Source organism: Crinia signifera, chromosome 5, assembly GCF_055691185.1.
Source record: "Crinia signifera chromosome 5, ASM5569118v1, whole genome shotgun sequence".
NCBI classification, from domain to species: domain Eukaryota; kingdom Metazoa; phylum Chordata; class Amphibia; order Anura; family Myobatrachidae; genus Crinia; species Crinia signifera.
In genome coordinates this window covers 167,371,894-167,387,593 of record NC_139221.1, presented here as the reverse complement: position 1 = coordinate 167,387,593, position 15,700 = coordinate 167,371,894, and positions in this window count along the sequence as shown.

Sequence of the window (15,700 nt, the reverse complement as noted above, 5' to 3'; positions counted from 1 at the left end):
GATTGTACAGATGTGTCCTCAGACATCCTTGCCTCAATGCGCCATACAGTGATAGATGCATGGGGTAAATTTTAATAGGATGAGGGATTCAGAAAGGGAGATTTGGTAATAAATCTCCGTTTTTTTTAAAGCGGCAATCATTTACACTGCAACATCAAACTGGTTTTGGAGTGTAAATGATTGCCGCTTTGAAAAAACTGGAGATTTCTTACCAAATCTCTCACTTTCTGAATCTCTCATCCTATTAAATTTCCCCCATGGTGTGTGAGCCTCCTGCACCTCCATTAGAATTGGGTGCCTAAAGGGACAAGGTACACTTAAAGATAGAGCCAGCTTTATTCATCCCGACAGTGCACCGTGTCTGCCCGCCTAGGTGTGCCATTTGCAGAGACGGGGGTGCGCAAGCATCACACACTCACCAGCCCCCATCTTGGCGAATGAAGCACCAAGACGGGAAGACAGCACGCTTTTTGGAAGAATAAAGCTGGTTCCACCTGTATACAGTGTCCACGACGGCTTAAGTCGATATAGACACACACAAATAAAGTGAAAAACGAATGTCGACTTTTTTCATGTGGACCTTTTCCATGTCGACCTACTGCTTGTGTCAACCTAATGACCATGTTGACAAAAAATGTTGTAAAACTAGAAACAAATCAAATAAATGAAACATAACTAATGGTGTAAGACGCTTTTAAAAGCATGAGAGAACTAAATATAAATGTAAAAAATATTTACAATAATATCCATGGACCAGTTTGCATCAGTGCCCTTATGTTGTACTGTGTTACAACCATTTCTGTTTTTAATAGGTTATTTAATAGATTACATGGCAAAACTGCCCTGAGATCAACTTATTGATCTCAATTTCTGTTAGCAAATAAATAAATCATTCAGAAAATTATAATTATTTTTTTTATGTATCACAAGCACATTAAAAAGTAAAAACAACAATGGCTAAATTAATTTAAAAGAATGCCATATTGAAACCAGAAAAAAAGGCATATTATATAGGGATGTACACAATCCCTTGTGTTTGATTATGTCAAATCCAACCTGTTTTGTTTTTGTTTCCAGTTGTGACAAAATAACCCTCAAGTGTTTTGGGTCAGATTTGGTTAAGTATTTCTTAAAAAAAATTGATAAAAACAGCCAAATTCATGTAGTTTTGACTTATTAGTGTTCATAAATTAATCTCAGTTATTTTTTTCTTTTTTTACCGGTGACAGCGCTGCTCCACACTGGTACCCGGCTTGAAGGACTTTGACCGGCGCAGAGATGTTTCCTCCTCGCCGTCTCTGCACAGAATGATTTCTTGGCCAATCAGGAGCCGAGAAAGTCGGCTCCTGATTGGCCAGAAATCATTCTAACTAGAGACGCCGAGGAAGTAACATCTCTGCTCTAGATGCGCTGAGATGTTACTTCCTCGGCGTCTGTATTCAGAATGATTTCTGGCCAATCAGGAGCCGACTTTCTCGGCTCCTGATTGGGCAAGAAATCATTCTGTGCAGAGACGGCGAGGAGGAAACATCTCAGCGCCGGTCAAAGTCCTGCAAGCCGGGTACCAGTGTGGAGCATCGCTGTCACCGGAGGTTGCCGCCGGGGAGCAGGTGAGTTGGATTTGCCTCTTTAGGTACCCCTGGGGAGTACCACGGATCCCGGACCCCGGATTCTGCAGCCCAGGAGCCCCGGAACCCCAGGACCAGCCCCGGAACCAGGACCAAGGCCCCCGGAACCGGACTCTTCTGCCCTGGAGCCCCGGAGGACGGACCCAGGATCCAGGGACCGACCTACGGGCTCAAGGTAGGTAAGTATCAGTGTGTGTGTGTTTTGTGTGTATTAAAGTTTTATTTTACAGGGTGTCAGTGTGATTTTGTGCACTATTTTTTTCACTACAGAACTACAAGTGCCAGCGGGCCCTTTAATGCCCGCATGCTGGGACTTGTGGTTCCCCAAGTCCCAGCATGCGGGGTAGGCTTGCTGGGACTCATAGTTCGCCAGTGTAAAACAATAGTTTTAATTCTTTTTTTTACACAAGTCATCAGCCCGATGCCCACCGGCCAGGGGCATCGGGGACAGCCCCGGACTATCAGCATGGGCTGGTAAGTCCTGGAGGGGGGGACCCCTTCATTGGGGGGGTCCCCACTTCCCCAGGACCCCTGCCCATGCTGACCAGCCAGGGGGTTAATGCTTTGGCCGCGGGAGCTTATATAATAAGTTTCCCCCGGCTGTGGCATTACCCTGCTGGCTGGTTGTGTCCGGTTCTGGTTCTTAAAATACGGGGGACCCCTAGTCATTTTGTCCCCCGTATTTTGGGAACCAGCGCCGGACCTTGAGCCTGGTGCTGGTTTTATAAAATCCAGGGAACCCCAACTTAATTGTTCCTTTGATTTTATGATACCAGCACCGGCTTTTTGAGCCCGGGGCTGGTTATGCTTAGGGGGGGGGGACCGCACGCCGTTTTTTTTCTTTTTTTTTTTTAACAACACAGCGCACAGTACTGAAAATGTGCCGATTTTCATGACTGAAAATCGCACATTTTCAGGACTAAAAAAGCGCCCGAAATCGCACCATATCGCACTTTTTTGCCGCAAATTCGCATCTCATTACATATGCGAATTTGCGACAAAAAATGCGATTTGGAAAGGTGCGATTTTGTGCGATATGGTGCGATTTTTGGACTAGTCCAAAAATCGCACCCTATTACATATCGCCCTATATGTCTAATATTAAAAATACGAGCTTGTTAGCAAAAAAATTTTTTAAATAGACCTGGGGCGAAATGTAATAGGGTGCGTTTTTTTAGACTAAAAAAAAATCGCACCAAATCGCACCTTTAAAAATCGCGTTTTTTGCCGCGAATTCGCATATGTAATGAGATGCGAATTAGCGGCAAAAAATGCGATTTGCCGCGATTTGCCGCGATTTTTAGTCATGAAAATGTGCGCATTTTCAGTCATGAAAATGTGCGCATTTTCATAAATGCGATTTTGTGCTAAAAAAAAAAAGTTTAAAAAAAAATGGCGTGGGGGTCCCCCCTCCTAAGCATAACCAGCCCCGGGCTCATTGAGCCGGACCTGGTTCCAAAAATACGGGGGAACAAAAAGCATAGGGGTCCCCCGTATTTCTGAAACCAGCCCCGGACTCTTGGACCGGTCCTGGTTCCAAAAATACGGGGGACAAAAAATCTGGGGGTCCCCCGTATTTTGAAACCAGCACCGGGCTCCAACAGCCCGCGGTGTCATGCCACAGCCGGGGGACACTTTTTATACAAGGTCCCCCGGCCAAAACATGAGCACCGTGGCTGGTCAGCCTTGGACGGGGTACCTGGAGGAGTGGGGACCCCCCCAATAAAGGGGTCCCCCCCCCCCCAGGCTTCACCCGTCCAGGGCTGAAGCCCGGGGCTGTCACCGGCGTCCGTGGCCAGTGGACGCCGGCCTGATAGGGTTAAATCCATCATACATATCATTACATTGCTTTTTACCGGCGAACTACAAGTGCCAGCAGACCTCCCCCGCATGCTGGGACTTGGAGAACCACAAGTCCCAGCATGCGGGGCATTAATGGGCCCGCTGGGACTTGTAGTCCACCTGTAAAAAGAATGTTTATAAAAAACACACACACAGAGAAGTACAAGTTTATTACACACACACACCTCAATTTTACACCAGCATACTTACCATTCCTGGATCCAGCGCTGGTCTGGCTGCTTTACAGCCGGCTCCCCCCGCACTGACAGGCAGCGGGGAGAACCGCTTTCTCCGTTGCCTGTCACCGGCTTTCTCCGTAGCTTCTGTAGCTCTGTCCCAGTGCTACAGAGGCTGAGAGCGTGATTGGCTGAGCTACAGTATGCGTCTCCATGGAGACGCATAGCTCAGCCAATCAGGACTGAGCTATGCGTCTCCATGGAGACGCATACTGTAGCTCAGCCAATCACGCTCTCAGCCTCTGTAGCACTGGGACAGAGCTACAGAAGCTACGGAGAAAGCCGGTGACAGGCAACGGAGAAAGCGGTTCTCCCCGCTGCCTGTCAGTGCGGGGGGAGCCGGCTGTAAAGCAGCCAGACCAGCGCTGGATCCAGGAATGGTAAGTATGCTGGTGTAAAATTGAGGTGTGTGTGTGTAATAAACTTGTACTTCTCTGTGTGTGTGTTTTTTATAAACATTCTTTTTACAGGTGGACTACAAGTCCCAGCGGGCCCATTAATGCCCCGCATGCTGGGACTTGTGGTTCTCCAAGTCCCAGCATGCGGGGGAGGTCTGCTGGCACTTGTAGTTCGCCGGTAAAAAGCAATGTAATGATATGTATAATGGATTTAACCCTATCAGGCCGGCGTCCACTGGCCACGGACGCCGGTGACAGCCCCGGGCTTCAGCCCTGGACGGGTGAAGCCTGGGGGGGGGGGACCCCTTTATTGGGGGGGTCCCCACTCCTCCAGGTACCCCGTCCAAGGCTGACCAGCCACGGTGCTCATGTTTTGGCCGGGGGACCTTGTATAAAAAGTGTCCCCCGGCTGTGGCATGACACCGCGGGCTGTTGGAGCCCGGTGCTGGTTTCAAAATACGGGGGACCCCCAGATTTTTTGTCCCCCGTATTTTTGGAACCAGGACCGGTCCAAGAGTCCGGGGCTGGTTTCAGAAATACGGGGGACCCCTATGCTTTTTGTTCCCCCGTATTTTTGGAACCAGGTCCGGCTCAATGAGCCCGGGGCTGGTTATGCTTAGGAGGGGGGACCCCACGCCGTTTTTTTTTTTATAAAAACACTTTTACACATTTTTATTAACAGAACCATGCACAGATCTCAATGATCTGTGCATGGTTCTGTCAAATTCGCCTGTCAGAACCTGGTCTATTTTTTTTGCGATTTTTGGTAACATTTACCAAAAATCGCACCCTATTACATTTGCGAGTTGTATACTTTATAATGGGAAAACATCTGGATGCGAATTGAAATGTGACTAAAAATCGCACTTCTAAAAGTGCGATTTCGCGGTAAAAAGTGCGATTTTTTTACCGCGATTTTCAACCTATTAAATGTGCGATTTTCGGAAAATGTGCGATTTCGGCCGTTTTTGACCAAAAATCGCACATGTCTAAAAAATCGCACTCTATTACATTTCGCCCCAGGTGAGAGGTAAGATCCATTACTAACACCTTAATTCCGGTCCCGTGACTGTGACTATAACTCCAGTCTCGTAACCTGGAAGTATGATTAAACATATCTGCATAAGAAATCAGTGTTAGTTAGGGACTTCAACTGACCCCCTCCTCCTCATGGAGAGAGTGGCATCCTGTGGGTAATGGCATCAGGTCACCATGGAAACCTGCTCCGGTCAAATGGGTGCCCATGTCCAATTGTACCTGTTTCTGCTAATGGCAATGCGTGACCAGCACTGATTACATGACATGGAAGTGATTGATGCAGATTAAAGGACTAGTGATAATATGTTTTGTGGTCATATGACTTAGGCTGGTCATGATCAGTGCACCATGGCCCTTATTCTGATCGGTGCGGCCCGATCAGAATATGCGGCCAGGACCGTGCAGGCGAATCCCCGCCTTCCATACGGATCGCCACCTCCGTCCGTACGCGGATATGTGGCGGTCCGCATGAAAGTGGACGGGGATACGCCTCCTCCATCTTGGGAGCAGCAGGGCCGCACGCTCCACCAGCGCCCGCCACCCTAGACCACACGGACACTTGTCCGTATGAAATCATGTATGGGGGCGGGCAGCTGACATCTGGCGATGTCAGATGCCCGCCCCCTACACATGCGTCACGGCTTCATTACCATGCATACGCCCTGCGTTTGCATGGGAACGCCCATGAAACGCGGGGCGTATGCATAGGGTAATGAGGCTAAGTAGCCCTTCACGCCCCTCTCCGCCCCCTGTGCGGCGGCTAAAGAATACGTTCGGCGAAACCGCTTGCACATGCGCAGAGTGACCTCTGCACATGCGCAGTCGACAACCATCGGCGGTACGACCGCATGCGGAAAAATCCGCACCGATCAGAATAAGGGCCCATAAGACAACCATGGCAGCAAGTTCTAGGGTTACATTTAATAGGATGCGCTTGTTGATTTCTTGCGATTATTAAGCAACAAAATGGCGTTTTCACCTTTTTTGCACAAATCACGTACTTAATAGGGTGCGCTGTCCCGTAATTCACACATTTTGTGCGATAACTCGCACTTTCTCACTTGCCGGTTTCATTTCGCATTTTTATCGCATCCAGATGTTTTCCCACAGAAAAGTATAAAAATCGCTTATTTAATGGAATGCGCAAACGGAATTCGCATTTCAAAAGTGTCTAAAAATCGCCACTGATGCAGACCAGGTCCTGGTAAGCGAATTGGCCCAAAAGCAACTTTGGTCAAGTGCATAAATGGTTAATCTTCACACAGGTGGCCTCATTTTTAATCATAAACTCCCCTACATATACCCCAACATCATTAAGGACACCTGTGAGGGTTTGAAAGATGGAGATTGTGCAAAGTGGTGTGGAGCTGGCTGTTTGTGATGGATGGGGGGGGAGCTGCGCAGGAGGAGGGAGGAAGATGTGCGCCAGACCGAGGTACCCCGAGTACTGCGTGCTTTATCGTGCTAGACTGTACGTGGACTCTCTCTCTGATCAACAGGTTGTGGGGATGTTTAGGCTGAACCGCAATAACCTTTTGAACTTATATGAGCAGGTGAGAGATGATTTGGACCCTTATGGGGGTGCCAACTATGCAGTGTATGGGCTACAGAAATTAATGTGTGCCCTCTACTTCTTGGCCACAGGCTCCACTCAATCTGTGACCTCATGGTCATTGGGGGTCTAACAAGCCACTTTTTGTAAGCATTTCACTCGTGTTACTTGCTTTCAAGAAGTTGTAGCGCACATATCAGATTCCCACGTTGTGAGTCAGAGTGGCAGGACCTTAAGGTTGCTTTCTATCGGCTCTCAGCAATCCCAAACATGCATAGATTGCAGCCACATTGGGATTCGGGCACCGCACGTGAGGGGACAGGTCTATGTCAATCGTCGTGGGCGTCACTCTCTGAACGTGCAGGTGGTATGTAATGCCAACCTAAAAATTCTCAGTGTGGTGGCAAGCTACCCAGGGAACTGCCATGATGCCTATATTCTGTATCACTCAGCCCTCTGGGACCAATTCCAGGAAAACCACATGTTGTAGGGCTGGCTACTTGGTAAGTACATTTTCAGGTACTTGTGTAATAACTGGGCGCCCGATTTTGAGACCGGGTCGGAAAAAATCGTATCGCATCGCATGCAACCAAATCGCATGTGATGCGATCGATGCGATTTTCCATAGGATTCAATGTTAAAATGGTCCTGTTCATTTCCCCACTATCCAAGTGGGCATAGAGTTGATTTTATATAGCGCGGCGAGCGCAGAGAGCCACCGAGCCTGAAGCGTGGCGAGCGCAGCGGAATACATTTGAAGTCATCCGCGTCCCCTCGCCACGCTTTGGGCTCGGTGGCTCGCTGCGCTTGCCACGCTTTATAAAATCAACTCTATGCCCACTTGGATAGTGGGGAAATGAACAGGACCATTTTAACATTGAATCCTATGGAAAATCACGTCGATCGCATTGCATCGCATGCGATTTGGTTGCGATGTGATGCGATCGACGCAATTTTACTGCAAAATAGCGTCGCATCGCATCTGATTGTATGCCTTAAGTTAAGGCGTACAATCAAATAATCGGGCGCCCAGATATTACACAAGTACCCATTTTCATAAATAAAAAAAGGTTTGGCCAGTATTTATAGTGCTACAATGTGTTCATTTACATACTCAACAATTATTGCACTCCTGTGTAGTGTGCCAATAGTGTGTAACCTTTGCCCACATATGTATGTAACCCTCAATCACTTTTAAAGCTGATGCCAGTCTGCCTAAAATAGTGATACGGTCATATTGTCTACAGCATTTAGGTCTACACCACTAGGTCGAACCGCATTAGGGTCAACCTGCATTTAGGTAGACATGCATTTAGGTCGACATGACTGAATGTCGACATGACTTAGGTCGACAGGGTCATTAGGTCGACAGGGTCATTAGGTCGACTTTTATAAGGTCGACAGGGTCATTAGGTCGACATGGGGAAGGTCGACAGGCAAAAGGTCGACATGGGGTCATTTGACTGTTTTATGAGTCGACGTGCCGACAGGCGGTATTTCATGCCCTACCATCCACTAGGGCGTGGTGGGAGAATAAAATAGCGTGGGACGCGCTGCTATGTTGACTGTGTCGATGCTTGGAAAAATGAAAAAATTTTTTTTTTTAAACCATGTCGACTTTTCCACTGTCGACCTAATGACCCTGTCGACCTTATACCTGTCGACCTAATGACCCTGTCGACCTAACACATGTCGACCTAATGACCCTGTCGACCTAATGACCATGTCGACCTAACCCATGTCGACCTTCAGTCAGGTCGACCTAAATGCAAGTCGACCTAATGGTATAGACCTAATGCTTGTAGACCTAAATGCAGTCTGACGAATGATCCCATTCCCTAAAATAGGGGTATGCTTGTTTGTAAAACCACTAATTACCAACAGTTAGTGTACCCTGTACTATAGTGCATGTTTTTTTAACTCTAAAGTGGCACTTTAGTGTGTAGTCTCTTCTGATATGTCCAATACACAGATGGAGCCGGCCTTGTCTTTGCAGGGGATGGTGAAACTATAGCCAGCCCCCGCCAGGGGGCGCATGCGCATGAGACGCTCATGCGCCCAATGGCAACGGAGCTCCCCCTGGGTCCCCGCCGGCGCCGACCATCCCCCTTGCCACCCGACCCCCCACTAACCCTTTATCTCCCTGAAGCGGAGATGGGCAGGGACCCGCTTCGCTGCCGTCGAGAGACTGGGACGCGCCTGCGTGTGAGACGCACGCACGTCCCAGTCAGATGGATCGCCTTTCTGCCGGCGATCGTCAGCAGGGACATTCTGGCAATCCCCGGCGCTGAAAGAGAGGCGCTCCATCTGTATAGGTGCAATCAGTCCATCTCCTTTACCAGACTTATTTGAATATTGGTGTTGTCCCCCTTGCTCAAGTAAAACCAATGCACATATGTTACCATATACTGTACTGAACTCATCTTGTCTTTAAAGGTGACTCAGGATATGGGTGTCTTCCGTGGCTCATGACACCTCTGCATTCCCCGGAAGGCCCTGCACAGCACCGATATAACGATGCACGCGTTGCCACCTGCAATGTTGTGGAACCCACCTTCGGGTGATGAAAAGTCATTTCAGGTGTTTGGACAGGTTATCAGGTATAGTGCTTTACCACCCAGCAAAAGTATTGATGATTGTCCAGGCTTGCTCCATGTTACACAACATTGCCCTTTCCCAACCATGTTATGTGGAGGATGGCAATGCAGCAGTCATGCAGGAAACTGAAACTACTCAACCTACGGTAGTTAGGGGTACGCAGAGGGGGAATCTGACGCATAGGGAGATCATTAGGCGCTATTTCTCAGGTAATTGTGTTTATAAACTAAACTACCATATACCTTTGGTGTAAGTGTGTTTGCATACCATAAACCATTTGCCATACATTATCACCAATATTTAGGGGAGTAGTCAGAGCCCAATGAAAGAAGCTGCTTAACCTGAGGTATCCCTTGGTGATTACATGCTGGTAAGTACATGTTTACAATGCTGTATGGGAATTTTTCAAAATACCTAAAACACCAAATTAGTTCAACACCTGCTTTGCACAGCACCATAGGGGATGAGAGCATTTTAGTTTAATTAATGAAATCATTAGTATTGATGTAAATGAACGTCTTTACTAATAAATAAAAAAAGATATCTTTTTGGGTGCAATTACTGGCCCATACAATTTTGATAACAAAATCTGCTTGACACAACTGTATCATAACAGAAATACACATGTGCAACTTGTACTATCATTTTTTGTCAACCTATGTACGAGCACATCCCCCCTTTGCCCCTGACCCAAGGCCACACCTGGTTGACATTTGTAATGCTTCTTCTGTGGGTGCTAACAGCATTGACTGCGCCAGTGATTCCCACATGGCCCTCTTCCACTGCACAGTGGTCCTATTGTGATGCTTCCCCAGCAGCCTTTCAAATACAGGGACTATGACGCGGACAAGGGCCACACTTTCCTCATTGGTAAAACGCACCTTACGGCCAGGACCGGAGCTACCATTAGGCACCTTTAGGCAGCTGCCTAGGGCGGCAGCCAATTTAAGGCACTCTTTGTTCAGCCCAAGTATGCAACTATTCATGTGACCCGCTGCTGCCACCAATCCTACAGGATTGGTGGCAGCAGCGGATCACATGAATAGTTGCAATTTTTTCCCCCAGCACTGTATCCGCAGTTTCCAGAGGAGGAGGAGTGAGGGGAAGCACTTCAACCACCGCGCAGCAGCTGCCTTTTCCTCAGCAGCTACAGCGACGCTAGGGAGCCAGTGGCAGCAGCGGAGACCAGCAGCAGTGGCGTCATGGAATCAGTGTCAGCAGCGGGGCCCAGTGCCTCCCCATCAGCGGACAGCACACACACACCCCCAGTGCCTACCCGCCAGCAGACAGCGACTCCCCCAGTGCCTACTCACCAGTGGCCAGCTACTCCTCCAACTCAGACAACGGTAATTTGATATTTTAGGGGCTTATGCAGCACCTGGGGTAGTGACCACCTGGAGTCACTACCCGGGGCTAGTGTATACAATGTGCTGTGGCTGTGGAGGAAGGGGGACGGATATATGGATGCGGGGGGGCTGACGGACGGGGGACAGCAAAAGAAAAGTTTTGCCTAAGGTGTCAAAAATCCTTGCTTATACATTGGGTGCAGCCACTTTCTGCCTCCTCCTCCACCTCCTCTGCGGCCATGTCCCCCTCCTCCTCCAGGGCAGGCTCACCCTCCTCCTCCTCACCTCCATCTTCCTCCACCTCCTCCTGCTGTGCCTGCTCCTCCGGGGTCCAGCCTGGCCCAAGCATTGATGTGGCCATGCTGCCTGGCACACTGCTGCCTCTCCTCTACTTTATCTTCAGTCTCCTCGACAATTTTGACACCTACTTCTGAACTGATGCTGATTTTAGTTCTACCAGCTATACCCCTATTTATACTGTATTTTTCAACACACCCTGTACGTTACCTTGTAATTTGTTTTTTGTTTGCTATGTACGGCGCTACGGACACTTTGCGGTGCCTTATAAATAAACGTACTACTACTATTACTATCCTCTCACACTGCTGGCTCTTAGTGTGCCTCTGCTGCCTCTCCCCCTGGCTCCTCTGGCGCTGCTGCTGCCTGTGACTGTGCCACTGCTCCCTCTGCCACCTGCACTCACTTCCACTCCTCTCCCAGACATGCCTCCTCTCCTCTCCATGCTCCTTGCTACCTTTTAAAGGTCAAAATGGCTACAAAATATTGTAGGGGAATTAGGTGGGCCAATAGGTTAAGGGGTTATTTGGCATGCAGAGGCTGTGTTGTAATTCGCATTCCGGTTGGTCAGAAAATCGCACATGACCGGCGGCGGAAATTGCACATTACTGTGTCATAAAATTGCATCACATCGCACCACATCGCATCTCTTCGCACTTTACCGCACTTTTTGGGCGCATTCTTGCATTCCATTAAATAATCAGTTTTGGGGGAAAAATGCGAATTGAAAAAGTGCGATACGATGCAATAAGGTGCGATTTCAAAATGTTACTAAGAATCGCATTCCATTAAATGTCACCCCTAGTGTCTAGTTTGACATCTGTTTTAGTCACAGAGAAATGTATGCATAAGGAATCAATTATCAACTCATATTATATTATTATATCAATATTTGTTCAAAAATCCATTTGCCCGAAAACCATTCCAAGGAAGAAAACAAGACCAGGCTCATTTGACCTCATAGCTCCATTGGAAATCACATATACTGTACTCACATTGAATCTCTGGAACAACAGATTTCTGTTTTGCTATACATACCCTGAATGATATCTATGTGATCACCCTATGGAATATTTAATTTTTTCTGTGCAATGTTAACAATATACATTATGTTATAACAGAATATTTAGATTTATCAGATTAAGGGGGAAATTTACTAAAGGAAATTTGTAAAAAATAGGTGTATTTGTATCCAGAAATACACTTATTTTTGACATTTACTATCCCGAAAATATGGCAATTCGTAGTCGTATTGATAGCACAACAATACGAATACGAATTGCCGTATTTTCGGGATAGTAAATGTCAAAAATAAGTGTATTTCTGGATACAAATACACCTATTTTTTACAAATTTCCTTTAGTAAATTTCCCCCTGAATGTCTAATTATCCATGAGGTAGGATACAGATGGTGCATATGTGATTAGACAAAAAATATGCAAATAAATATCTCTGTCTTTAATAACTTTAAAAATAGGAAACAACGTTTATATTTCAAATGCTAAGATAGAAATATGACATAGCCTATTTATATATGTATTCCTACTCCAATGGGACTTTGACTCACTGTAGATCATGGAACAAGGAATGCAATCCCTTTTAAAAGTCTCCTTGGTGGTAACAAATCCTTTCAAGATCTAAGGCGCCAGCTCCAAATGAAATGGGATCAATAGCATATATACTTTATAATATACTGGATATGGAGAGTGGCGATCCTCTAAGATTTTAACATGATGCACAGGCAATCATGACTTTCATGACCATTATAAAAGGTACAAAGAGCCAAGAATTTAAAGTATAAATAACCTATTACTTGATAAATGTGTTTCTGCTTTGTATATTCAGTGTAATTTAGAACGAAAACATAGTATAGTGCACATGCTAGAATACTGGGACATAGCTGGTGCCAAGTATACTGGTGAGCATAGGCAAATCTAGAAATATACTAATGGGTGGTCCCAGACTAAACAAAATAGATTTGCAGTGTGCGCAAAAAGGGGCGTGGTCTCATTTGAGGGGCATGGTTTAACAGGGCAAGGGGCAAGTCACGGCCACATTTTTTCTCCCTGCATCTTTGTCACACAACCCCTCCCAACACTACCTCAACCCATCCACACCCCAATGCATCCTGTGGGAACATTCAGTAAAAAAAAAAAACAGGGCCAGGCAGGAGGGGGGACAGATTACTGCGTTTTTTAGTTTTTTTAAAGGCCATTAAAAAAACGCAGTAATCTGTCTCACTGGGCAGTGCCCTGCAAATTGCAGGGCACTGGGCAGGCTGCTCCCCCTGTATAATAATAATGCCATGACACCACAGACTGCTCCCCCTGTATAATATAAAAGTAATGCCATAACACTACAGGCTGCTCCAACTGTATAATAATAATGCAATGACACCACAGGTATCAAAAGTATTTATAATATAATCAACTTCAGACCTAATTTTTTAAAATTAATACATATTTTTTTTAAATGAAAAACCTGCAGTTAACAATGCGCTACTTATGGGCTACTTATGCACTACTTATGGGCCAGTGCTCTGGACTTGCCCCCCAGGCTAAAATTTGCCAGCCAGCCCCTGTCCAGAGTAGAACACTGGCGACAAGTGAGATTGATGGACACTGCCCATCAATCTCAGAAAGCGCATTGCTTTCGCTATAGCCCCTACACACACACACACACACACACACACACACACACACACACCAATGTAGGGGCATTTAGTAAGCGACTTTGCGAAACTAAGAAAAGTCGCTTAGATATTTTTCTAGAAGACAATAGATATAATCTGATTGGTTGCCTCTAGCAACATCTCATATGAAATAGAACTTCCATCTTAGTAAATAAACCTCTAAAATGACAGTCACATACAGTAGGTTAACTCAGCATTCTGCTGATTCTGTGTAAAATGGAGGCCAAACCTCAGCAAGGCCCCTATAATATATATAAGGGCCATTGACTTGTTTTGGAATGAAAGCAAAGCAGAAAAACCAGAGCAAGCGATCAGATTCCACCTGAAAGCGTAAGTTTAGGTGGGTTCGGTTTTCAGTGAACCAGGTGAAATTTAACTATCTCTGCACATGTTAAATTTGCCCCACCTGCAGTGCAAAATGGTTTTGTCCATTAGAGAAAAAAATGTGCTTTGCAAATCAGTCTGAATTAAGCCCTATCTACAGAAAGCATTAATTGGAATTACCTAAGATTATGCTTCAGGGGGAGGTTGGGGTGTTGAAATTAAGACTGTATACCCAACCCTACTTAGTAATGCACTCCGTGGTACAGGTATACATTATTAAATTAAATAACACAATTATTGTCTTTTTTTACCAGCATGATCCTCACTAAAATATTTTTAAAGCTACATAATGTTTAGATATTAATATTAAACAAAATAAATTCACTGTGGTCATTTTAAGGGTTAATTATTTAAATCAAGACTTTGGAATCTTTGTAACCTTCAGAGAATAGGCATACATTCAAATACCACTCAAAACATCGTTATTATACTCTCACAGCAAAATAAAAAGTCTTCCTTTTTCAGTTTACCGTACTTACAGTACCAGTATATCATTTTTCAAGTTATTCACTATGGTCTAGACATCTAATTACATTGTTTTTATTAAGTTGTGTGTTACATGGAAATTAATCGTACACTGGCCAAACCAAGATTTCTCCTTTTATTACACAAAACATTTTGTACAGCAGCTGTTCTTGCAAGCATATTAGCTTGTGCCAATTTCATTCCTTTATTTTCTATATGACTAGTTCTGGATTAATCACCTTATATACTGCTGTAGATAAAAAAATGTTCATAATGGCTGTTTTTTTTTTTTTTTTTTTTTAAGAAATACTAAATCAATATCTAATCTAAAAGACAATTATTTATTTATTTTATTTATTTTACAAAAGTTAGCACTTTCGTAGAAAAAGAAAAAAAAAACCCCGAAGGAGCTACAGTATCTTCCAGAAATGCCTTTTCTCTGTTGGTTTTATTGTGTCCGAAGCCATTGAAGGTTTGTGACAAAACGGGGAACATGCTCTTGTTGCAACTAATTTATTTCAGATCAATAAGAATCACTTGGTAGCCTGTGGCCTCTGCCGTCTACAAATTGTATCTGTCTTCATTGTTTAGTATGCCATATTATCCTGCGAGGCCCTGGTGTTGCAAAAGGTGAAATGTAGTTGGAGATTTAAAGGGTATCTTGGTGGCATAGGTTGAGCTTGGCTGTGCAGCAAGGCTTACTACAGTATACTGGGGGTAAATTAAAAAGATTGCAAAGCTCATTATTTCTTACCTAAGCAGATTCAGTTTACTAAATGTTTAGTTTCTGTCAGTCAGACTATTCAGTGTGTGCTAGCATACTGTATATGTGCTATCATATATTTCACAGCAGTTACTTTATAATCCACTATTGCAAAATATTGTGTAAATGCAGCAAAAAAAAAAAAGCTAGCAATACAGTGCATCAGATTTAGTTTCTTATGTTGTTTAGTAGCCATGATCATATCTAATATGTTACCTTTTGTTTCCCACAGTCACAGTCATCGAACATATCGCTGCTTCTGCTCCATTATTTTAGACATTTTGTTGGGTTTGAGAATGCCAGGCCAAATTGCTTTATCGCTTTAAATGTTGGAAAGGCAATGGTTGTATAAAAATCAAATTAGGCACGGCTGTGGGAGCAGGATTTATGTAATGCATTCAGGGTTTAAATTAAACTAGCTAAAATGTGAAACTAAAATAACCATTTGAAATACTCATCTA